This window comes from Balaenoptera physalus (genome assembly GCF_965194825.1).
Source record: "Balaenoptera physalus genome assembly, chromosome: 7".
NCBI lineage: Eukaryota > Metazoa > Chordata > Mammalia > Artiodactyla > Balaenopteridae > Balaenoptera > Balaenoptera physalus.
In genome coordinates, this window is record NC_138886.1 from 31,365,747 (window position 1) to 31,390,085 (window position 24,339).

The window sequence follows — 24,339 nt, forward strand, 5'->3', positions numbered from 1 at the left end:
GCCTTTCAAGAAGCTCTTTGTTCATCTGAATAGGCTGTCTCATTATATTTTCTTTCACCTTTCATCATAAACTTGATAAAACACTACAAATTTAGTTAATCCCATAAACAGATGCTATCAAAATACTTTATAAATCCCATAGCAAATATTTTTCAAAAAGTTTGTGCTTCCTCTGAATTTATAACATCTTTGTTTTACCATCCTATTTTTTTTGAAGAATCCCATATTCGTTTTCCTTTATCTGCTCACACTGGAATTAGAAGAGGTCTGCCAAGGCCTAGGTTTTCCCTCACTGCCTATCTGGCTGTTGTTGGAATTTCTTTGAGCTTAAGTATGAATTCTGTTTTACATAGCTTTACATAAAAGTTCTGTGAATGAATGGCAGCTGTAGCAAGGAAACTTCATGTGTCTTTTCTTCCTTGTGTTTGCTTACACATCTGTGACAGAGGCCAGCTTTCTTTTAAAAGCTTTATGCTTAGCCTGGCCTCTGAGCTAATTACATGGTTTGGCCCTCAAAGGCCTCCTTTCTGGACCTTTTGCTGGGTGCAAAAGCCCTGCCGTGCTGCCAGCCTTGTGCTTGATTTAGCTATTGCATGGATCCTGGGGTTGCTTTCAAGTGTTGCTGCTCCAGGACAGCAAAAGGGATTCTAGGTGGTTTGTTCCCTTTCTATATCCCAACTCACCCATTCCTCCCCCCCAAAAAATGGCATATAAGTGAATTTCTACCAGGTGCTACTGTCTTAGAAAGTATAGTGGTGAGTCAGCCTTTAGTTTTCCATCTTTAACCCTTTTTTAACTCCCCAAAGCTGGAACAACTTGTTTCCTCTAAATTTATTCAGTCCCTTAAACTGTACTGATGGTTACTTATCCCACCCCACCAACCATAGACTCTCAGGACACCTTTCATGTAATATCAACACTGACACACACATACAGCACACACATGCACACACTCATAATATACACATAGTTGTACCATTCCATTAAAGTCAAGAACATGATAAGCTAATACTATCAAAATTAATTATCATTGTTCTGGAAATTCAACACAATTAGGCAGGAAAACAAAATCAGCAGTATAAGTATTTGCTAAAATGAGGTCAAAATATTATTTGTTTGTGATAGGTCTATCTGACAAATGCAAGAAAATCAATGGTAAACTACAGGAACTGATAAAAGAGTTAATTAAGATCACAATTTATTGTTAACTGGAAAACATTAAAACACCTGATGAATATTTTGACTTTTTTTGATCATTTGAAATAGGGTCCATGCATGTGTGCATGTGTGTGTATGCACACGCATGTGTAGGATGAGACCATCAAAATGTCAACAGTGGTTATCTCTTTGGGTGGTAAGATTTCAAATGCTTGTTTTTTTCCTTATCTATATTTTCCAAATTTTCTAGAGTGACTGTGAATTGTTTTTATAATAAAAAGGTAAGTTTTTAAAATGATGAAATGACATAATGAATGCTAAGGTGCCCAGCTATATTAGTCACTCCTTTCCTAGGAATCTCCTTAGTGAGTATTTAGGAATAGGTTAAGAAATCCATTCTTGAAATTATAATTCATATAAAAATGATTATGTTTTATGATAGCGCCTTTAACAAAGCACATCTGAAGAATACATCCAGCCAAACATAAATACAAACTGAAAAACGAAAACAAGAGCAAAGAACTAAAATCCTTTACAAAGACCCTGTAGATTGGTATATAATGAAATTCAGGTTTCATTAACAGAAAACGATTTCAATGCAAAATGTGTATATTAATGTCAAGTTGGGATGAAGTGCAAATAAGACCAGCAGCTCTGGAGAGTATCTCTTCTGTCTTCCAGATTCCCTTTCTCACTTGTCCCTGAATAGCTTGGGAAAACGCCACACATTTCAACACATATTTATGAAGATAAATGGCAAAATAACTTTCCAAGGGTCATTCAGTTATTTTCCAGAAGTTAATACTAGGACAGACACCACCTGGTAGAAAGTGCTCCAAATAAATATTCCAACTTTAAGTTTGCAGTTATTCATCAGCCTATACTGAGTCCTCTAAGTATTTATACACACTTTAACTAATTTAATTTTATAGCATCCTAAGAGGTAAATAACTTTTTCTCAGGTTAGATATGAGGACACTTAATGCTCTTTAAAGTGAAGGGTTTTCCTCAAAGTGAAGAGCAGGGTGGGCAATGCTGTCAGTGGTGGGTGTCTTTGCTCAACAAGGCCCAAGAGCTATGCTAGATGCCACAGACACAGTGCTTTTTACAAGTACAAGCCCTACTTTTACCTTTGTGATGCTTACAGACTAGCTGGAAAAAATAAGCATTAGGTAGACAATCTCCTTACAATTTATTTTAAACAGTGAAAGGGACTGTAACAGAAAAGCATAAGTGAAGAGGAGTTGTCCATGTGAAGAGTGTGGGTAAGTTCATTCTAGGTAGATAGCACAGCAGATTTGAAAGCTCTGAGATAGAAAAAAGCCAGATAATCCAACAAAATGAACAAAAGCCAGGGGTGTGAGTGGATGGTGATCAAGAGCAGATAGTGGTAACAGATGAGGCGGGAGGGGTAGGAAGGGCCAGATGGAACTTGTAAGGCATGTTAAGGATTATTTTTATCTTTATCCAAGGAGCAAAGTGGGCTTAAATAATGAAGTGGCGCAACACCATTTCTTTTTTTAAGAGACTGTACTGCCTACACTGTGGTAAAAGATTAGAGGGAAGCAACAGTGAATGTGGTGTCATGGATAACTCATGTGTGCTTTACTTTACTTTCCTTCTCAGTTAACAAGTCCCCCAAATTCCTTCAAGTTATTTCCCCTGTGACATTCTTTGCCTTGGAGTTTGAATGGGATTTATCTCCCCTTAACTCATAGTGTAAGCCTCCAATCAACAAAATCCATCCCTTTGACTATGGTGATTGATTCAGGGAAGGACATGTGACCCATGAGTTGGAGGGGAGGGGGTTAAAGACTACTAGGAAAGAAGTTTTGTCACTCTTCTATGAGAGCTACTGGGGGAAATGTTTTCCCTTCCCAAAGATCATGAACAAAGAAGCATGAGGACCTAGGACCTCCCGACAGCCCCCTTATTTGACAGGGTGATCCCGTTTGAGCAGGGAGATAACACAGTGGAAGGTAGAAAGGAGAAATGGAAAGAAACCAGGATTTGGGTGACCTTATTGACATTCTCAATCAAGGCTTGCCCAAAGCCAGTCCTAACTCTGGCCTTTTTCAATTATATAAGGCAATGAAAGTCCTTTATTGTTTAGGCTGTTTTCTATTACGTGCTACCAAAAGATTCTTTACGGAGTTATCTCTAAGGTGGTTGTATTCCAGGATAGAGATACCATTAGCAGGGGCTAGAGTTGTAGCAGTAAACGTGGGTAAATGTGACAAATTTGAGATTTATTTAAGAGATACACTCAATAGAATTTGGTAATGAGAGGTTTGAGAAAGAAAGAGGTATCAAGGATGATTGCTAGTTTTCTGGGTGGTGAACAGTGGTGGTATTTCCTGAATTCAGGACCACTGAAGAAGGAGCAGGCTTTGGGTTGGGTTCGGGGATAAGGGAGATAAGCAGAGTTTTGCACACATTGAATGTGAAAATCCTATGAGCTATCCAAGTGGAAACGGCATAGGCAGCTAGACATGCAAGGCACATAAAAAAGAAGTAATAAAATAATACTACATAAGTTTTTTCTACTTCCATTTCTCACTCTCCTTCAAACAGACATAAAAGAGCAAGTCTATATAATCTCCTGCAGTCAGCCTATTCTCAGCCTCTGAAATAACAGGAGTGACAAGAATAAAGAGAGCAAGATATTCTTTGTTTTATCAAAAGAGGCAAAGGAGAGTCTTTCCCATTTTGTAGAAAATGATAGAAATGCTAAGGAAAGTGGGAATTGGGTGTGAGCCATAACTCTTCAGTGGACAGATTAGGATCTTTACTAACCTGAGAACGTTAGTAAATTGATGTTTCAGAATAGATTCAGCTAGTAACAATGTGAAGAAGTCTTTCTAGTCCATTAAAATATTTTGATGTATGTGAGGTCTGAACATGGCAAGGCAGGGGTAAAAATGTGCTGATGAGCCTTGCTTGTTGAAGAAATGGCCTTTGTGAATCCTAGGGAAGTAGATGCTATATACAGTGGGGTGGGGGGGGGGGGGAGATTAAACACCGCAAACTGACAGCCACAGAGCCATTGGTGTCTATGGTTTCTTTTGTTTTGTTTTTCTTTTTTTGTATCTGAATCCAAGATATTTTGATGTGGGCAGTAGAAAGGAATGTACTTGAGTTTCCTTGTGATACAATCTTCAAAGCAGCATTTCTGGACCCTGGGCTTTCTCCCTAATAATGCAATTGATTTAAGGAATTAAATAATATTCAAGGAAACTTCTTTCTGTGGTGATAAAATATTTGATGGGAATAAAATGTTTTGGCAATCTTAACTGTAAGAAGGAAGGCAAATTCCCTGTGAAAGAGGAAAAGATATCCATATGAAGAGAAGAGTTTGAAACTAAAAACAATAGGGATGAGATTGCAATGGAAAAGGATATGAAAGGAGCAAAGAGCAACTGAGGAATTAAGATCAGCTTTGGAGGCAGAGCAGAATCGATACTTCAGAAAACAGAATCAATGATGCAGAAGACAAACTTGAAATTTTTCAACAAATGTAGAGGGGGAAAAAGCAAAGATAGAAAATTGAAAATACAAGCACATGAGGAAGGCAAGCCAAAGAAACTGACTAATATAAGGAAAAGGGAATGATTTCAATGGATTTCTAGGGGCTTACAGAATCAATAAAGGCTGGAAATCCAGGTTTGGAAACAGACAGGACTAAGAGAACTTCAGAGGGTAAAGATGCAAGAAGTTTGGTCTACCTGTGGACAGAAGAGGCTCTAGGGCACAGCCGACAAGGGACCACCGCCCATTGGTTCTATGCCACTTGCTCAAGTTGCAAAGTCCCAGGAGAGAGCATCCAATTGTCCAAGCTTGGAAACATGATTTAAGAATAAAGCAATATTTCCCAAATCTTTAAATAAGTTCCACTACACTATAAGTTCCTTAAGGTTCAAGACCAAATAATATATAAAATATGTACAATATGCAAGTCCCATCATGCTTAAAACATTGGGTTTTGCTTTTAAGGGAGCTACTCAATAAATGCTTGTTGAATGAATGACTAAATGAAAATCTAAACCATGTGGACACTAAATAGACTATACTTATATAGAGTATCTTTTCAGAAAAATTAATGACACAACACTAAAACTAATTCCTTCAACATTGTCTCCATTCAATTACTCACAAATTCCCATTGTTTTCATTTCTAAGAGACCCCTCAGTTCTACCCCTTTCCATTCTCACTTCCACGATCTTAGTTCAGGCCCTTAGCCTCACTCACCTTAACTACAGCAATGGATCTAATAACTGATCCTCAGCTAGGCCTCCACCTAGCAACCAAAGTAATGCATTTAAATTTTGTAAAAATGATTTTATCTGTTTCTGCTTAAAATATTTCAATGACTCATATTACCTCCTTGAACATACCCCCACTTCCTGGCATGGCCACACAACATATCTCACACACACACACACACACACACACACACACACAGAGGTATAACTTTTTAGCTTCCATTGGCAACTCTTAAAAATTCTCTCCCTTCTCATGCTCTGATCCCTTTGCTTGAACTGTACCTCCTATTTTCAAAGATTATTCTTAGCCTACCATCTAACTGCAAAAGACTCACAGATCCTCTACGATCCGACTGCCTTGAGGGTTATGCTTTATGGGTCTGTATTCCTCTGGAATTCTGTGAGCTCTTTGAGAGTGGTAACTGTGTCTAATTCACTTTTGGATTCTCCTTCATAACTATCACAGTTCCTGGCACATAATAAGCCCTTTGTAGAAGATTTTTAATGTGTTAATTAGCTGATGCAGGCACAGAGTTATTTTATGATGAGTGTTTCTATGACTTTTCCCAGAGTGTGAGCAAGCTATGACACTACTAAAATCTCCCATCACTGAGGTTTCAATATCCATAGGATAGATCCTCAAACAGAAAAAACTACATCTGACACAGAGTTTTCTTTTCTCAATGTTCTGGATTTGCCTGTCATACATACACAAAACTGATTTGGACCCAGTTGTATAAGACAGTTTGAGTGTTATTCTAAATACGGTGACTTCATGAAACAACTACAGACTAATGACTGAAGATAATGAATAACTCACTGGCAAATGACAAAAGAAAGAGAGAAATTGGATTTTACTTATCTCCGATGTTGAGATTCATTTCATAGGGTTTGTAACTGGAAGTGATAGATACGCTCTTAAAGACACTCATGCATCATTATCAGACTCTCTAAGTAACAATTTCTTAAAAGGAGGAGGTGGTGCTTGGTCTCAATATAAAAGAAAATACAATGGTAGATTTACATCTTTGAACAAAACCTATCATTCAAAAAAAAAGATGTATTGGAGATAGCTTTAGATTTGGAATGGAACTCCAGAATTCCTGCTTTGACCCTTATCGGTTGTTTGGCTGCAAAATAAACTTTCTGAGCTTCAGCGCCATCTACTTTATCTACCACACAAGATTATTATGAGAATTAAATAAGTAACAAAGACTAATGTGTTTTGTAAACCATAAAGAGATTATAAAATTTAAAGGGATGACCAAAAAATACCCATTGGCAAAGTAAGCAAATAGGAATTTAAGTTCAAAAGTGTCAGGATGACCAACTTTTAATACAGGCTCAAAGTTCTCAGCAGAGTTTAAGAGTTTAAAACTTGGTATGACAAAGATCGAGGAGCTTAGATGAGTGTTTATTTCCCTTTTGAGTCACTGTTTACCAGTAACTCACCAAGTTCCATTTTGTCACATCAGCATAGGTGGTGGGGACAGTCACTGCCAGGCCTCCTTTTCTCATAGGCAGTACAGCACAGTGGTGAGGAGCATGGGCTCTGGAAATCAGATTACCTGTGCTGGGCTCCCAGCTATTACTGTGCAAACCTCGGCAAGCTTCTTCCCCTCGCCAAGTCTTAGTCTCCTCATCTATTAACATGGCAGTCATCCTCTCTATTAGTTTCCTATTGCTGCTGTAATGAATTACTACAAACTTAATGGCTTAAAACAACACAAATTTATTATATTACAATTCTGGAAGTCAGAAGTCTGAAGTGGGTCTCACCGAGCTAAAATCAAGAGGTAGGCAGGGTTAGATCCTCTGGAGATGTAGGGGAGAATCAATTTCCTTGCCTTTGTCAGCTTCTAGAAGTTCCTTGCATTCCCTTGGCTCATGGCTCCCCTCCCCACATCTTCAAAGCCAGTAGCATAATCTCTCTCTGACCCTGCTTCTGTCTTCACATATTTTCTCTGACCACAGCAGGGAAAGGTTTTATCTTTTTAAGAACCTATGTGATTATGTTGGGCCTCCCCAGATAATCCAGGATGATCTCCTCATCTCAAGGTCCTTCATCTAATCACTTCTGCAAAGTCCCTTTGACCGTGTAAGGTACCATATTCACAGGCTCCAGAGATTAGGACATGAACATTTTGGGGGGCCACTTTTCAGCCTACCACAGTCATCCTCAGAGGGTTACAGTAAAGACTAGACAAGTTAGCATATGTAAGGTATTTAGAACAGTGTCTGGCATATAGAAAACACTATATTATATGTGTTAGCTATTGTTGTTGTGACTATTACTGTTATTATTATTATCATTATCACAATGTTCAGTCCCTTCAAGGCAGTTAGCTAACAGAGGGAATAATAGTACCTCACAGAGTTTTGTTAAGGATTAAATAAGTTAATACATGTAAAGCAATTTGGACAGTGCCTGACATACAGTATGTACTCAGTAAATATTAACTATTATTATTATATCTGTATCAAACACACTCTTTAAAAATACATATATATTTTGGGGGACTTCCCTGGTGGTTCAGTGGGTAAGGCTCCACGCTCCCAACACAGGAGGCCCAGGTTCCATCCCCGGTTGGGGAAAGATCCTGCATGCATGCTTCACTAAGAAGTCCGCATGCTGCAACTAAAAGATTCTGCATGCCACAACGAAGATCTCTCGTGCCGCAACTAAGACCTGGCACAGCCAAATTAAATAAACAAATAAATAAAATTTTTTTAATACATATATATTTTTAACAAAAAGAAAAAAGTCACTTATTTGTTAACCTGGTTCTTTTACTAAGTAATGTATCATAAACAACTCCATGTCTCTAAATCTTTTCCTACAACATGATTCTTAATAGTATGGATGTACCTCATTTAACATATTCGAGGACATTTAGGAAAGTTCCAGATATGGATACTATAAAGTGTTGCAATTGGGCATGCTTGAACATATCTCTCATTATTTCCTTACGAAGAAGTGAAGTTGTTGGGATAAAAGGTATATTCACTTTTAAACCTTTTGGTACATTTTAAATCTCAGTACTTACATCACTCAGAGTTCTTTGCAATATTTAACATTTGGCTTATTATGAAAGGGGCCTAGGAGATTGTTTCTTAGCAAAGTAGAATAATTACCTCAAGTTAGGGTAATGTGCTCCTTAGCCACTCTGAACAGCAACATGATGTTGAAATGAAAGGTGACTTTCTGGTGGACAAGGGCTGGCGACCACACCAGCATCTCCAAGCCCAGGCTACTTGAGGTATCAGCGCTCTTCTGATATAACTAACTCCAGATATGAAAAGCATCATCTGGCCCTGAGTATCAGGAATCCTCAACCTCAAGCTGTGTTGAATTTGGGAAAGTCAGAGCAGCTGCACTGACACGCATTTCACAGACTTTCTCTCTTAATTTATTCCATTCATGGAGAATTCCTCTTGGCAAGGTGTTATGGCCTTTGTGTCAGCCATATCACTATTTTCCTAAAATAGTGAAAGGGCTGAAATGTCTCAGAGGCAGAAAAATTACCTAAAAAAGGATTCCACTGGGAGGAACCTTGCCAGAGGGAGCTAATCACATTGAATCGCAGGTGAGGAAGCAACATGACATAGGTGTTTGACCCATTAGCTCAACGATTTATGCTTGCTGTTATTAAAGGGAGAGGCCTTAAAATGGATCATTAATGAATAAGTGTTTTAAATATTTAGAGAAGGTGAAAATTGTGGATTCACAGAATCCCAAGATTACAGAGGTCTTCAAGGTCATCTATTCTAACCCGATGGTCAGCTGTTTCTTGAATTCCATTTACAATTGTCCTGACAAGTGATCATTAGCCTCTGCTTGGACATCACCCATAGCAGAGAACTCATCACCTCCTGCAAGCCGCTCTCTCCTTAGGCCACCTGTTATAACTACAAAGTTCATCCTTATTAAGATCCTGAAATCCATCAGCCTAAATAAGCAAACAAATAAATAGATGTTTTTCAAACAAATAAATAAATAGATGTTTTTCAAGCATTGACGAATGATATGGAGTGTTGAAAACATTATATCAAAAAAAAAACCTGATTAAAAAATGGGCAGAAGACCTGATTCGACATTTTTCCAGAGATAAACAGATGGCAAACAGGTACATGAAAAGATACTCAATATTGCTAATCACCAGAGAAATGCAAATCAAAACCACAATGAGATCACCTCATACCTGTCAGAATGGCTATCATCAAAAAGTCTACATATAACAAATGTTGGAGAGGATGGGGAGAAAAGGGAACCCTCCTACACTGTTGGTTGGAATGCAAATTGGTGCAGCCACTGTGGAAAACAGTATGGAGAGTCCTCAAAAAACTAAAAATAGAACTACCATATGATCCAGCAATTCCACTGCTGGGTATATATTCAAAGAACACGAAAACACTAATTTGAAAAGATACATGCACCCCAATGTTCAGAGCAGCACTGTTCACAAATAGCCAATATATGGAAGCAACCTAAGTGTCCATTAACACATAACTGGATAAAGAAGATGTGGTATATATGCACAATGGAATATTATTCAGCCATAAAAAGAATGAAATTCTGCCATTTACAACAACATGAATGGAACTTGAGGGTATTACGTTTAGTGAAATAAGTCAGACAGAGAAAAACAAATACTGTATGTTTTCACTTATACATGGAATCTACAAAATAAAACAAATGAATAAATATAACAACAGAAATAGACTCACAGATATACAGAACAAACTAGTGGTTACCAGTGGGGAGAGGGAAGCGGGGAGGAGCAAGATAGGGGTAGGGAATTACGGGTTACAAACTACTATGTATAAAATAAATAAGCTAAAAGGATATACTGTATGGCACAGGGAATATAGCCAATATTTTATTATAACTTTAAATGGCTTATAATCTATAAAAATAATGAATCACTATGTTGTACACCCAAAAGTAATATAATATTGTAAATCAACTATACTTCAATTTTTAAAATTTATCTTTACAGCTAACTCCAGAGCCTTTTGTAGGGCGGGAGCTAACTTTGTTTAGAAAAATACTTTGATGAGCCATTTTGGATCACAAAGAAGAGGTCCTGAGGGAAAGATGAGGCTCCTGAGAGCTTATAATGTAAGGAAAAAGCAAAACCAAACTGTTGTGCCTTAGAAATGAATGGAATGTTGAGGTGGGGTGAGTAGTTAAAGGTTAGAAATGGGATTGAAGAAGGGAGCCACGGAGCTGAACAACAAAGCCAGATGCTGGCTCCTGTGGGCAAGGTGGCCAGTTAGAAATTACCTGTGCCTGGAAGTCTTTTAAGAACAGTACTCCATCTTAAGTTCATTTCATTTCTATAATACAAAAGATAGATTGGCATAACATTTTTAGAAGGTAATTTGGCAAATATATATCCAATTTGTTTTAGCCTGATAATCCCAATTCTTGATATCTACCCTGAAAAATTAAATCAAATGTGGAAATGCCAAAAATTGGAAACAACCTAGATCCTAAGACAGAGATTGCTAAATAAACTATGGTACAGCCCCTTGATGGAGTACTTCGCAACTATTATATAAGATACATATATAAGATATATATATATCTCATATGATTATAAGATACATACAAGAAAATACATGACAAATGTTTTATGAAAAAAATAAGAAAAGTTATAACTCAGTCCTACCCCACTAAGTAAACAAATCAAATGACAAAGAAGTTCTATGCATAGAAAATATTTTAAAAGAAATACACCAGGGGAATTCCCTGGCAGTCCAATGGTTAGGACTCCGAGCTTTTACTGCTGAGGGCTTGGGTTCGATCCCTGGTTGGGGAGCTAAGATCCTGCAGGCCATGCAGAATGGACAGCAAAAAGAAAAGAAAAAGAAATATACCAAAAATCTTAACTATAGTCATCTCTAAATGTAATTTTCTCCCTCCATTTTTCTAAGTTTTTGAAATTTTGCATAGCAAACATGTTTAACACTTAGATTGGGAAAATCTTTAAATAATCTATATTTTAAAATCAATTTTAAACCTCATTTAAAATTTCTTTATTGCTGTGGTTCTTCAGCAACTAGATGAGGGAAACAGCTTCATGGTTACAGAAAAGTGGCCACCTGTCCTTTCTTCTAGACCCAACTCTGACCTTGGTCAATTCAGGTCACCTTTCTGAGTGCCATCTGTGGGACAGGAATAAAGACACCTCCCTGACTCTTTCACAGGATTGTTGGGGGTTTCACAGGGAGAATATGAAAGCCCTCCGAATTCTACCTCCATATAAAACCATAAAGAACTGTTACTGTTAGATTAGAATCTAGGGGTAGTCAATTCATTCTTCCACTTCCAATCCATTCTTCGTTTGCAAATGGTCACTTAATACAATCCAAGAAAATATATTGTATATAGGTCACATTTCTACATAGCACATATTGGGATAAAATTCAGTATATTACTTTGGAAACAAAATACATAAAAGATCCTGAAACCAGTGGTAGTATAATTCTCTTTAACAGTGCGTATTCATGTGTGGTATGTGTGTGTATTTGAGTGTGAGTGTGTGTACATGTGCAATGAGTGTGGTGTGAGTTGTGTGTGTGAGTGTGGTATGACTGTTGTGTCCACATGTATGATGTGTGTAAGTATGTGTTTGGTTGAGTATGTGTACATTCAGGAGACCTTGGGAGCCAGAGAAGAATTTAGAATTGCTACTGCCTTATAAAGAGTTCTATTTTGTTTTGTTTTGTTTGTTTTACCTGACTACCCATGATGAGTCTGGATATTAAACAAACTTTCGGGACCAAAAATTACAGATCCAAGTTCTGGGAATGTGAGCCTATCACATAGTGAAGGAGACTGTTCAGTGGTCTGAATGGACCTGATTGCAATATCTTAATCTTTGAGCAGAATTCAAAGTCCATCTTGGGTTCCTTCCAAAAGTCGGGTGATGAATCACACGCAAAGACCCAAGGCAGTTTCCTCTCCTCCCCCCGACCAAAACCAATACGTATAGTGAAAAGAACACAAGACTTTAGTCAGAAGCTTGAAGTTATATTCCTACTTTCATTAACTATAAGGCCATCTCTGACCACCAGCTCAGCATGGTGCCACTTCACCCCCACTCCACCCTGTTACTTCCCCAAATTCCCAGGGCCCACCTGGATATCCTCTCCCATTGCCAATCCCTCCCAATTCATCACCAGTTCTTATGACTGGATCCCTCTGCCTCTCAATTCTTACAGCTGTATCCTTTCCCACTCTGGCCTGTACCATTCAAATGAGATAAAGTTCCCAGCCTGGCCCATCTACCTGTGATTATCCGGGCCATGTCAGAGGCTGGACATTAGGGAGCCAAGAGAACATTTTCAAGTTATTTAGCCTCTCCTGACCCAAGTTCCAAGGCTAGTGGACTAAATGATCTCTAGTGCCCTTTCTTGATCTAACATTCTATGATTCTGTCACATGATGATGACAACAACAAATACAATGATAATTACACCTGAAATTTGTATAGTGGGCCAGTTCTCAATGCCTCTTTACTCACATCATCTCCTTGACCCACACAACATGTAAATAAACCAAGTATTATCATCTCCATTCTACAGATCCATTTTGGAGGTTACATGATTTGTTTTTCCAGGATAGCGGGACTCAGACTCATATCTTCTGACTTTGACTTCTAAGTTCTTCCCTCCACAGAATAAGGTATAGCAAAACTCTTTTGCTGTTTATTCAGAGGAAACAAGGCATTTGTGCAATTACAGTAGTTCCAAAATTCAAATATAATTAATGCAACTTTTTCAGACTAGATTCAGATCTTTGGGGGTATAACAAAACACTTTAATTCTTGTGAAGCAAGCCATGTCTCCCGCCCAGAAGAGAAGTTGGAAGGATTTCAAGGAGACTAGAATTTAGCACATATACCCTAATAGCTTATCCAAATTCAGAGCATCATGGGCCTCATCCTTTCTACAGCTGCACAAGTCCTTGACATTCTCTTCAGTTATGTGTTAGTGTTCCATCGTTGCTATATAAGAAATTATCACAAACTTAGTGGCTAAAAGCTACACAAACTTATTCTCTCACAGTTCTATAGGTCAGAAATCTGACATGGGTCTCACTGGACTGAAGTTAGGTGTTGGGAGGGCTGGTTCCTTCTAGAGTCTCTAGGGGAGAATCTGTTTCCTTGCCTTTTCTAGCTTCTAGAGGCTGCTTGCATTCCTTGGCTTGTGGCCCCCTTTCTTCATCTTCAAATCCAGCAACGTAGCATGTTGCTGACCCTGCTTATGCTGTCACGTCTTTTTCTCTGACCACAAAAGGAAAAGGTTCCTTTTAAGAGTTCAAGTGATTAGATTAGACCCACCCAGATGACCCAGGATAACCTCCTCATCTCAAGGTCCTTAATCATATTTGCAAAGTCCTTTCTGCCATGAAAGGTAACATAGTCACAGGTTCCAAGGATGAGGATATCTTTGTAAAGTCATTATTCAGCCTACCACAATGATTATTTTTCATTGGTTTTATTAAAAATAATAGCCAAAATATATTGATGCTCCTTCTATATGTCAAATACCAATGTAGGAGCTTTATATACTTTACAACAGATTTGTATAAAAATACCACAAGGTTGGTACCACTATCACAGTTTTATAGACAGTGAAATTGAGACTCCTGGGCTAAATAATCCTACAAGGTCACCTAGCTAGTCAGAGGCAGAGCAGACCTCTAAACCACTGTAAAACAACTGGGTGCAGCAGAAATAGCCACTTTTCAATGAAATCACTAATTCCCAGGAATAAAGCTGTCATATAGCTAAGCTCAGCTGGAAGCCTACAAATATCTCTGCATGGGGGACATCCTCCCTATCCACAGACCCCGGTTTGCAGCCTGAGATTCCTCTGCTGCAGCATGTTCCATCCAGAGCAAAAGGGAAATCTAGAGATTAAGATGGCAAAAGCTTCCTAAGACAAAAATTCTTCTAAAACCTCTGCAGACTCTTGAGATTTCTGGTAACACATGGCAAGTGTGACAGGTTTCCTGAGCGTCTGCTAGTACTTGGCATCGTCACACTCCACAGTCAATTTCAAAATTGTCATTTTTGGCCCACTAAGGCTTTAAATAGCACCTCCTAACAGCCAGAACAGCTTTTGCAGCTTTCACTTTCTATTAAGAGTATGTCAGGGCTCACAAGCTATAGAAAATAAATGTCACAAAGTAAATGCTTTTATACATTTGGTTTGTTTAAATTGCTTTGAAGACATTGAGAATGAAGACACATGGTTCAAAATGAAGTCTTTCAGAAATTATGATGTCATATCTCAAAGCACCCAAAGTAGCTACTGCTACCCAAAACAAGATGCTGGGATAGCAATGCACATGTCACATTAATGTCAGGGCCAAAATGGGAGAGAATAAAAGAAAATAAAATTTCAAAACACTAACGTTTATTGAGCACCTTCTGTTTGCCAGGAGTTTTAGAGAACTAATCTCATTTAATCCATAAAATAGTTTTAAGTAACCCAATTTTACTGGTGAAGACACAGAGCCTTAGAGAGGTTTAGTAAAGGTCCAAGGTCACCCTGCTCAACATCAGTGAGACAGGGGCTATCTGGCCAAGAAAAGAATCCACTTCACTGTATACCCAACCAGAGACCAGGCTCGAGGGTATAAGGCGAGAGGCAGCCCTGGCTCCTTGGAAGGCAGCCTGACTAGGAAAATAATATTTATGTGCTTATAGGCTGTGTGGGAGACCAGAAGCATTAAAGCTGTAGATAAAGACAGGTAAGTGCAACTGATTTAGTTCCAGCCATACAATCTCAACTCACCTAACAGAAATGGTGATAGTAACACCTTGTGATTACGTGGCACCCTTCTCAGGGAAGCTCAGAGCTCTTTACTGTCACATTCACATTCTTCTTCCCATCAGCTCTAGAATGGAGGAGACAGCACAATCACCTTTCTTTTACAGAGGGAGAAGTTAATGCATTTACCTAAGGTCATTCAGGGACACAGAGGCTTGGAGAGTCCATAGCCCTGGAACTCTTGCCCAGACTGCTTAACCACTACTGGATCTGCAAAAACAAATTCAACACCCTGGGCTCAAAGACCCATGGGTGAAACATCCATTTAGTCAGCCTAGCCACGCTCTGTAAAATCACTGTCAAAATGGCCCATACTACTTAAAACATGTGACAGGAAGGGCCTCTGTATCCTTCATCCCTCCAGATATTCACTTCTGGTGGAGAGGGGATCTTTTTTTGGCTAAACAGCAGATTTGCATTACTGAAAAAAAAATCACTCTTGACCAGAGAAGGGTTTGTTTGTCAAAATTATGGTCTACCCCAAAGAACCTCAAATTCCTGAGCCAGGAAGAGCCTCAATCTTTTTCCAGGATGCAATTTAGAATTAGAGTTTCTGACCTTAACTACAACGAGCACCAACTGAAGAAAGTATGACCCCAGGGGAGGACGTGGAGAAAGAAAAGGAAAAGCGAGAAAAACCCTGCTGAGAAGGGACCCTCGAGTGCAGCATCCACTGTACAGACCATCCCCCAGATGAACCACACAGATGGTAAAGTGCTGTTTAGCACAAGCTCTGTACACCCTTGGTGTCTGCAATTGGCTGCTGGTGTGAGAGTGGTTTTTTTGAGGACTGTGCTTATATGTTCTTCCAGATATCTCAGGGCTTAATAGCAAATATACACAAGATTCAGAATGTGTCTCCCAAAGCACAATTAAAGCAAAAAGAAGTCTATTGGTCTTAAGCAAAAGTATGCATCTTATTCCAATTACCAGAGTTAACCAAATGTTCTATTGCACCTACACAAAAGCCTTCACAATTAAAGATACTCCTCAAGGCACAAGGCTTAGCGTACAAGATTTGCAACGTCAACATCCTCAGCTTCAATCTTGAGCCAACCATTGAGACACTCGCAACTCCTAGGGAAGTAGTTGAGTGATACTGTCCCCTCCCTGAGGCAGACACTTTACTAATATGAAATTTTGAAAGCTAATACCAGATTTTCAGAAATGCTACAGTCTCAAATGTGAATTGAATGAAAATACTGTGTAATTTTGTTTTGCATATTGCTCTGAGATTTGAAGCACAAGATCGGGGCTTTTGGATTAATAAAATGTGTTCTGCCTACCCCTCACTTTCCCAGTGTCTGATGAATAAAATCCAAAGGAAAATAGAAAAGAAAGGGGAAAGAGAAGCAAACTAAATTAGAGGAAATCAGGAGAGAAGATTCAAGAAAATTCTACTACAAAGACAATAGACAAAGACAAAATAAAGGAAGGATAAAAACATAATCTAGCTGAGAAGAAAGTGACCAGAACCCAAGGAAAAAGTCATAAACAGCCTCCCCACCCCAGCTCAGAACTGCAGGGGATGGAAGCAAGAATTGGCCAGGGAGTAGTAACTGTGAGGCAAATTCACAGTCTCCTAGGCAATCTCAACTGTAACTATAAATACATTTATCATTAATAAAACATTAGAAAATCAAATCTGTCAGGATATTAAAAGAATAATACACCATGACAAAGTAGGATTTATTCCAGGAATTAATGCAATTATGGCCAATATTAGGAAATCTATAATTCATCATATTAATAGGTCAAAGGAGAAAAGCCATCTGAGTACCTCAATAGATGTTTCTTATAAAGCAAGTGATAAACTTTTAAATCTAAGACCTAGAAATAGAAGGGTATTCTTTCATGTGATATGGAATATTTGTAGTCAGATTAATTGGCAATGTAATACTTAAAGGAAAAACACTATGGACATTTGTATTAATATAAAAAGTGAGACAAAAATGCTCACCATCGCAACTAGTATTTGAACATCCTTCTGGTAGTCCTAAGCAATTGAATAAGACCACTAGAATTAAAAAGAAGTAAAATATTAGGAAAGAGAAGGAAATATTATCCTTATTTGCACATAACAATATATCTACCTGAAAAAAAATCCAAGACAATCAATTGAAATAAATATTGGAATTAAAAGGAGAGTTCAGTAATACAGCTATTTTAAAAACAAATATATATATTAAATGATAAATTTTGTATATGCCAGTTATATCCATTTTCTCCCCAGCTAGAACCCAATCATGTTGAGAAAACCTAAAGGAAAACGAAGGTAAAAGAAAACTAGACACATAAACATTTCGGGAAACATAAAGATACCAAAAGAGCACCAGTTATCTATCTTATGACTCCCCACTACAATGGCAGGGTTCAGAAAAAGTGAGAAACATTTCAAGGATCAATACAAATGGTCACATACAAGTAAGAACAAGCAGCACCCCCTTCCCCTTTGTCAGAGTATTCTAAATTTTCATAACAGATTGGGTCTTTACCACAGTGACCCACATCTATGCATCAACCTGCTTTATAAGAGCACACTTCTATCTAAACATCAAAGTCATAGACACCGTGCCTACATCATGCTCCAGACCCCTAGTCACAAGCAGGTAACCTCACTACCAGACCTTCACAGGTTCCTATGTTAGGCTCCTCTAATCTATATAGCAATGGTTGTCTTCCTCGCTTCCTAAAACTCTGGGCTTATTCCTTCATTTACTTTTCAAACCCTGGTGTCTCATCAATTCAATCCATTAACAAGGAAACCTTTGTCTTATTATTTTTACTTGGGCACTGAAATACTCCTACCCACTCAGGGTCTGCTCCATGCATTTATTCATTCATACATTGATCCAACAAATGTCTAGGAGTCCCAACTATGGGCTAAGCACTGCTGCTGGTGACATAATAATGAATAAGCTGGATACAGTAGGGGCCCTCTCAGCGGTTATAACCTAGTGGAACATTCAAACAAGTTGAGAAGCAATCACAATACAGTCAATAAATGTGTGCTAGGGGAAGTACACAGTGCTAACAGAATAGAAAGTAGGGACATCTAACCCAGGGTGAGGAGCAGGGTGCAGAGAGACCTGAAGGATGAGTAAGAGTTGAAAGGCAAAGTATAGGGTGGGATGGGGAGAGGAAACAGCATGGCTCGTTTTATTTGTTTCTGGCATAAAAGACAGCCACACCTTCAACTAACATTCTCAGACCCCATAGGTGAGCTTCTAAGAGTTGTAACCATTTTAGCTGGTACAGATACTATATTACACAAGGTGTTTTATAGCTCCTTGGAGATCTCTGACAGCACTCTAAATAATTCTTGGAACTAACAGAAGTTTCAAGTAAATATGATGACTTCTGGGCAGAGTGTTTTTAAAAGCCTCTTTATCCTCTGGGACTGAAACCCCTTTCAAGGACTGCTCAAGCAATTCTACTTGTTAGATGACAACCCCCATGGTTACCAAGGATGAAGACTCTTTTGGTCTTCAGTAAATGTTTGAACTCTGCTGAGTCTGACAGCAAAATCCCAAGGACAAAGATGAATTTTATGATGTAGGCTTTTCCCATCAAGGCTCATGATTAACTAAGTTTTTCTTAGGCTCAAATCAGGTTCTGCTACCATGGTCAGCATTTGAAGTATGTAGCATAGAAAAGAACAGCTTTATAGATTTGGAAAATCTTACTATCTTTTGTCCAGTACAGTCTGAATGTTACAAAGCAAAAATTTCTGTAATCTCCTAAGAACCAGCACTGCTTATCCAACTCTAGCTGTTTCTCAGCTACTACAAACACCACTTTATTAAGATGTTGCTACTGGCCCCTTCAAACATTGTTTAAATTTTAAATAGGAAAGACATGTTTATTACTGGAAAGTAGTTACTATGACACCTTCCAAATCTTAAATATTTACATGTATTCTGTTAGATCCTGAAAGGGAAGAAACTGCAATATACACTCATATAAATTATAGTAAAATTGGTTTGAAAACTAATTTTTTATTAAACAATATATTTGTTGCTTAAAGTGTGACCTAATTATTGATCTCTAGAAATAAGCAACTTTTTTTTTATACAGCAGGTTCTTATTAGTCATCAATTTTATACACATCAGTGTATACATGTTAATCCCAATCGCCCAATTCAGCACACCACCACCCATACCCCGCTATGGCTTTCCCCCCTTGGTGTCCATACGTTTGTTCTCTACATCTCTGTCTCAATTTCTGCCCTGCAAACTGGTTCATCTGTAACATTTCTCTAGGTTCCACATATATGCGTTAATATACGATATTTGTTTTTCTCTTTCTGACTTACTTCATTCTGTATGACAGTCTCTAGATCCATCCACGTCTCTACAAATGGACCAATTTCATTCCTTTTTATGGCTGAGTAATATTCTATTGTATATATGTACCACATCTTCTTTATCTATTCGTCTGTCGAAGGGCATTTAGGTTGCTTCCATGACCTGGCTATTGTAAATACTGCTGCAATGAACATTGGGGTGCATGTGTCTTTTTGAATTATGGTTTTCTCTGGGTATATGCCCAATAGTGGGATTGCTGGATCATAAGGTAATTCTATGTTTAGTTCTTTAGGGAACCTCCATACTGTTCTCCATAGTGGCTGTATCAATTTACATTCCCACCAACAGTGCAAGAGGGTTCCCTTTTCTCCACACCCTCTCCAGCATTTGTTGCTTCTAGATTTTCTGATGTTGCCCATTCTAACTGGTATGAGGTGATACCTCATTGTAGTTTTGATTTGCACTTCTCTAATAATTAGTGATGTTGAGCAGCTTTTCAAGAGCAGCTTCTTGGCCATCTGTATGTCTTCTTTGGAGAAATGTCTATATAGGTCTTCTGCCCATTTTTGGATTGGGTTGATTGGTTTTTTAATATTGAGCTGCATGAGCTGTTTATATATTTTGGAGGTTAATCCTTTGTCCATTGATTCGTTTGCGAATATTTTCTCCCATTCTGAGGGCTGTCCTTTCGTCTTGTTTATGGTTTCCTTTGCTGGGCAAAAGCTTTGAAGTTTCATTAGGTCCCATTTGTTTATTTTTGTTTTTATTTCCATTACTCTAGGAGGTGGATCAAAAAAGATCTTGCTGTGATTTATGTCAAAGAGTGTTCTGCCTATGTTTTCCGCTAAGAGTTTTATTGTGTCCGGTCTTACATTTAGGTCTCTAATCCATTTAGAGTTTATTTTTGTGTATGGTGTTAGGCAGTGTTCTAATTTCATTCTTTTACATGTAGCTGTCCAGCTTTCCCAGCACCACTTACTGAAGAGACTATCTTTTCTCCATTGTATATCCTTGCCTCCTTTGTCATAGATTAGTTGACCACAGGTGTGTGGGTTTATCTCTGGGCTTTCTATCTTGTTCCATTGATCTATGTTTCTGTTTTTGTGCCAGTACCATATTGTCTTGATTACTGCAGCTTTGTAGTATAGTCTGAAGTCAGGGAGTCTGATTCCTCCAGCTCCGTTTTTTTCCCTCAAGACTGCTTTGGGCCGGTCTTGCGTTGCAGTCATGGTGGATGTGATGGAGTCGCCCAAGGTGCGCATCAATGCCAGCATGCTAGCTCAGTTCATAGACCAGCCCGTTTGCTTCGTAGGGAGGCTGGAGAAGATTCATCCCACTGGGAAAATGTTTATTCTTTCAGATGGAGAAGGGAAAAATGGAACTATTGAGTTGATGGAGCCTCTTGATGAAGAAATCTCTGGAATCGTGGAAGTAGTTGGAAGAGTAACGGCCAAGGCAACCATTATGTGTGCATCTTAATGTCCAGTTTAAAGAAGATAACCATCCTTTTGATCTTGGACTTTACAATGAAGCTGTGAAAATTACCCATGAGTTCCCTCAGTTTTTTCCTTTGGGAGTTGTGCAGTATGGTTGAACTTGATGAATTTTTTATGATTGCCAATGAGCTACATTGAAGATTATTAAAGGAGGCCCCTGATATTTAAAGGAGAGATTCCTGTGATTTTTAATACTGTTATTTGTTCTCTTCTTAATTTCATTTACCTAACATTATTAGATTTTCCAGTATGACATTTTCAACAGAACTGGTTTATTGACAGTTCACACCTAACTCCTCATAAAGAATCATTTCTCTGGCATATGGTCAGATTAGATGCAAGAAAAAAGCAGCTGGCTGAGTTTAGTTTTCTGTTTTATTAATAAAAGTTTAAATGATACAAAAAAAAAAAAAGACTGCTTTGGCTATTCAGGGTCCTTTGGGTCTCCATACAAATTTTAAGATTTTTTGTTCTAGTTCCATAAAAAATGCCATTGGTAATTTGATAGGGATTGCATTGAATCTGTAGATTGCTTTGGATAGTATAGTCATTTTCACAATATTGATCTTCCAATCCAAGAACATGGTATATCTCTCCATCTGTTGGTATCATCTTTAATTTCTTTCATCAGTGTCTTATAGTTTTCTGCATACAGGTCTTTTGTCTCCCTAGGTAGGTTTATTCCTAGGTATTTTATTCTTTTTGTTGCAATGGTAAATGGGAGTGTTTCCTTAATTTCTCTTTCAGATTTTTCATCATTAGTGTATAGGAATGCAAGAGATTTCTGTGCATTAATTTTGTATCCTGCAACTTTACCAAATTCATTGATGAGCTCTAGTAGTTTTCTGGTGGCATCTTTAGGATTCTCTATGTATAGTATCATGTCATCTGCAAACAGTGACAGCTTTACTTCTTCTTTTCCAATTTGTATTCCTTTTATTTCTTTTTCTTCTCTGATTGCCGTGGCCAGGACTTCCAAAACTATGTTGAATAATAGTGGTGAGAGTGGACATCCTTGTCTTGTTCCTAACCTTAGGGGAAATACTTTCAGTTTTTCACCATTGAGAATGATCTTTGCTATGGGTTTGTCATATATGGCCTTTATTATGTTGAGGTAGTTTCCCCCTATGCCCACTTTCTGGAGAGTTTTTATCATAAATGGGTGTTGAATTTTGGCAAAAGCTTTTTCTGCACCTATTGAGATGGTCATACGGTTTTTATTCTTCAATTCATTAATATGGTGTATCACATTGATTGATTTGAGTATATTGAAGAATCCTTGCATCCCTGGGATAAATTGATCATGGTGTAAGATCCTTTTAATGTGTTGTTGGATTCTGTTTGCTAGTATTTTCCTGAGGATTTCTGCATCTATCCTCATCAGTGATATTGGTCAGTAATTTTCTTTTTTTGTAGTATCTTTGTCTGGTTCTGGTATCAGGGTGATGGTGGCCTCATAGAATGAGTTTGGGAGTGTCCCGTCCTCTGCAAATTTTTGGAAGAGTTTGAGAAGGATAGGTGTTAGCTCTTCTCTAAATGTTTGATAGAATTCACCTGTGAAGCCATCTGGAGCAGGACTTTTGTTTGTTGAAAGATTTTTAATAACAGTTTCAATTTCATTACTTGTGATTGGTCTGTTCGTATTTTCCATTTCTTCCTGGTTCAGTTTTGGAAGGTTATACCTTCTGAAGAATTTTTCCATTTCTTCTACATTTTCCATTTTATTGGCATAGAGTTGCTTATAGTAGTCTCTTAGGATGCTTTGTATTTCTGGGGTGTCTCTTGTAACTTCTCCTTTTTCATTTCTAATTTTATTGATTTGAGTCCTCTCCCTCTTTTTCTTGATGAGTCTGGCTAATGGTTTATCAATTTTGTTTATCTTCTCAAAGAACCAGCTTTTAGTTTTATTGATCTTTGCTATTGTTTTCTTGTTTCTATTTCATTCATTTCTGCTCTATCTTTATGATTTCTTTCCTTCTGCTAACTTTGGGTTTTGTTCTCCTTTCTCTACTTCCTTTAGGTGTAAGGTTAGATTGTTTATTTGAGATTTTTCTTGTTTCTTGAGGTAGGCTTGTATTGCTATAAACTTCCCTCTTAGAACTGCTTTTGCTGCATCCCATAGGTTTTGGATTGTGGTGTTTTTGTTGTCATTTGTCTCTAGGTATTTTTTGATTTCTTCAGTTGTCTCTTGGTTATTTCATAACGTATTGTTTAGCCTCCATGTGTTTGTGTTTTTTACGTTTTTCTCCCTGTAATTCATTTCTAATCTCATAGAGTTGTGGTCAGAAAAGATGCTTGATATGATTTCAATTTTCTTAAATTTACTGAGGCTTGATTTATGACCCAAGATGTGATCTATCCTGGAGAATGTTCTGTGTGCACTTGAGAAGAAAGTGTAATCTGCTGTTTTATCCTATAAATATCAAGTAAAACTATCCGTTCTATTGTGTCATTTAAAGCTTCTGTTTCCTTATTTTTTTTCATTTTGGATGATGTGTCCATTGGTGTAAGTGAGGTGTTAAAGCCCCCCACTATTACTGTGTTACTGTCGATTTCCTTTTTATAGCTATTAGCAGTTGCCTTATGTATTGAGGTGCTCCTATGTTGGGTGCATATATATTTATAATTGTTATATCTTCTTCTTGGGTTGATCCCTTGATCATTATGTAGTGTCCTTCCTTGTCTCTTGAAACACTCTTTATTTTAAAGTCTATTTTATGTGATATGAGTATTGCTACTCCAGCTTCTTTCGATTTCCATTTGCATGGAATATCTTTTTCCATCCCCTCACTTTCAATCTGTATGTGTCCCTAGGTCTGAAGTGGGTCTCTTGTAGACAGCATATATATGGGTCTTGTTTTTCTATCCATTCAGCAAGCCTGTGTCTTTTGGTTGGAGCATTTAATCTATTCACTTTTAAGGTAATTATCGATATGTATGTTCCTATGACCATTTTCTTAATTGATTTCGGTTTGTTTTTGTAGGTCCTTTTCTTCTCTTGTGTTTCCCACTTAGAGAAGTTCCTTTAGCATTGTTGTAAAGCTGATTTGGTGGTGCTGAATTCTCTTAGCTTTTGCTTGTCTGTAAAGCTTTTGATTTCTCCATCAAATCTGAATGAGAACCTTGCCGGGTAGAGTAATCTTGGTTGTAGGTTCTTCCCTTTCATCACTTTAAGTATATCATGCCACACCCTTCTGGCTTGTAGACTTTCTGCTGAGAAATCAGCTGTTAACCTTATGCGAGTTCCCTTGTATGTTATTTGCGT

At 37.9% G+C, this 24,339-nt stretch overlaps 2 long non-coding RNA genes and 1 pseudogene across 3 annotated transcripts in view; 2 read left to right on the plus strand and 1 right to left on the minus strand.

Annotated features, from left to right (window-relative positions):
- Positions 1-24,339, plus strand: part of LOC309663986 — a 403,267-nt gene that overhangs the window by 236,371 nt on the left and 142,557 nt on the right. The window lies entirely within an intron of this gene.
- Positions 1-24,339, minus strand: part of LOC309663983 — a 255,899-nt gene that overhangs the window by 90,642 nt on the left and 140,918 nt on the right. The window lies entirely within an intron of this gene.
- On the plus strand, positions 20,791-21,487 carry LOC309664261 (replication protein A 14 kDa subunit pseudogene; annotated as a pseudogene). Its single transcript has one exon. The product of its transcript is annotated as a replication protein A 14 kDa subunit pseudogene (transcript).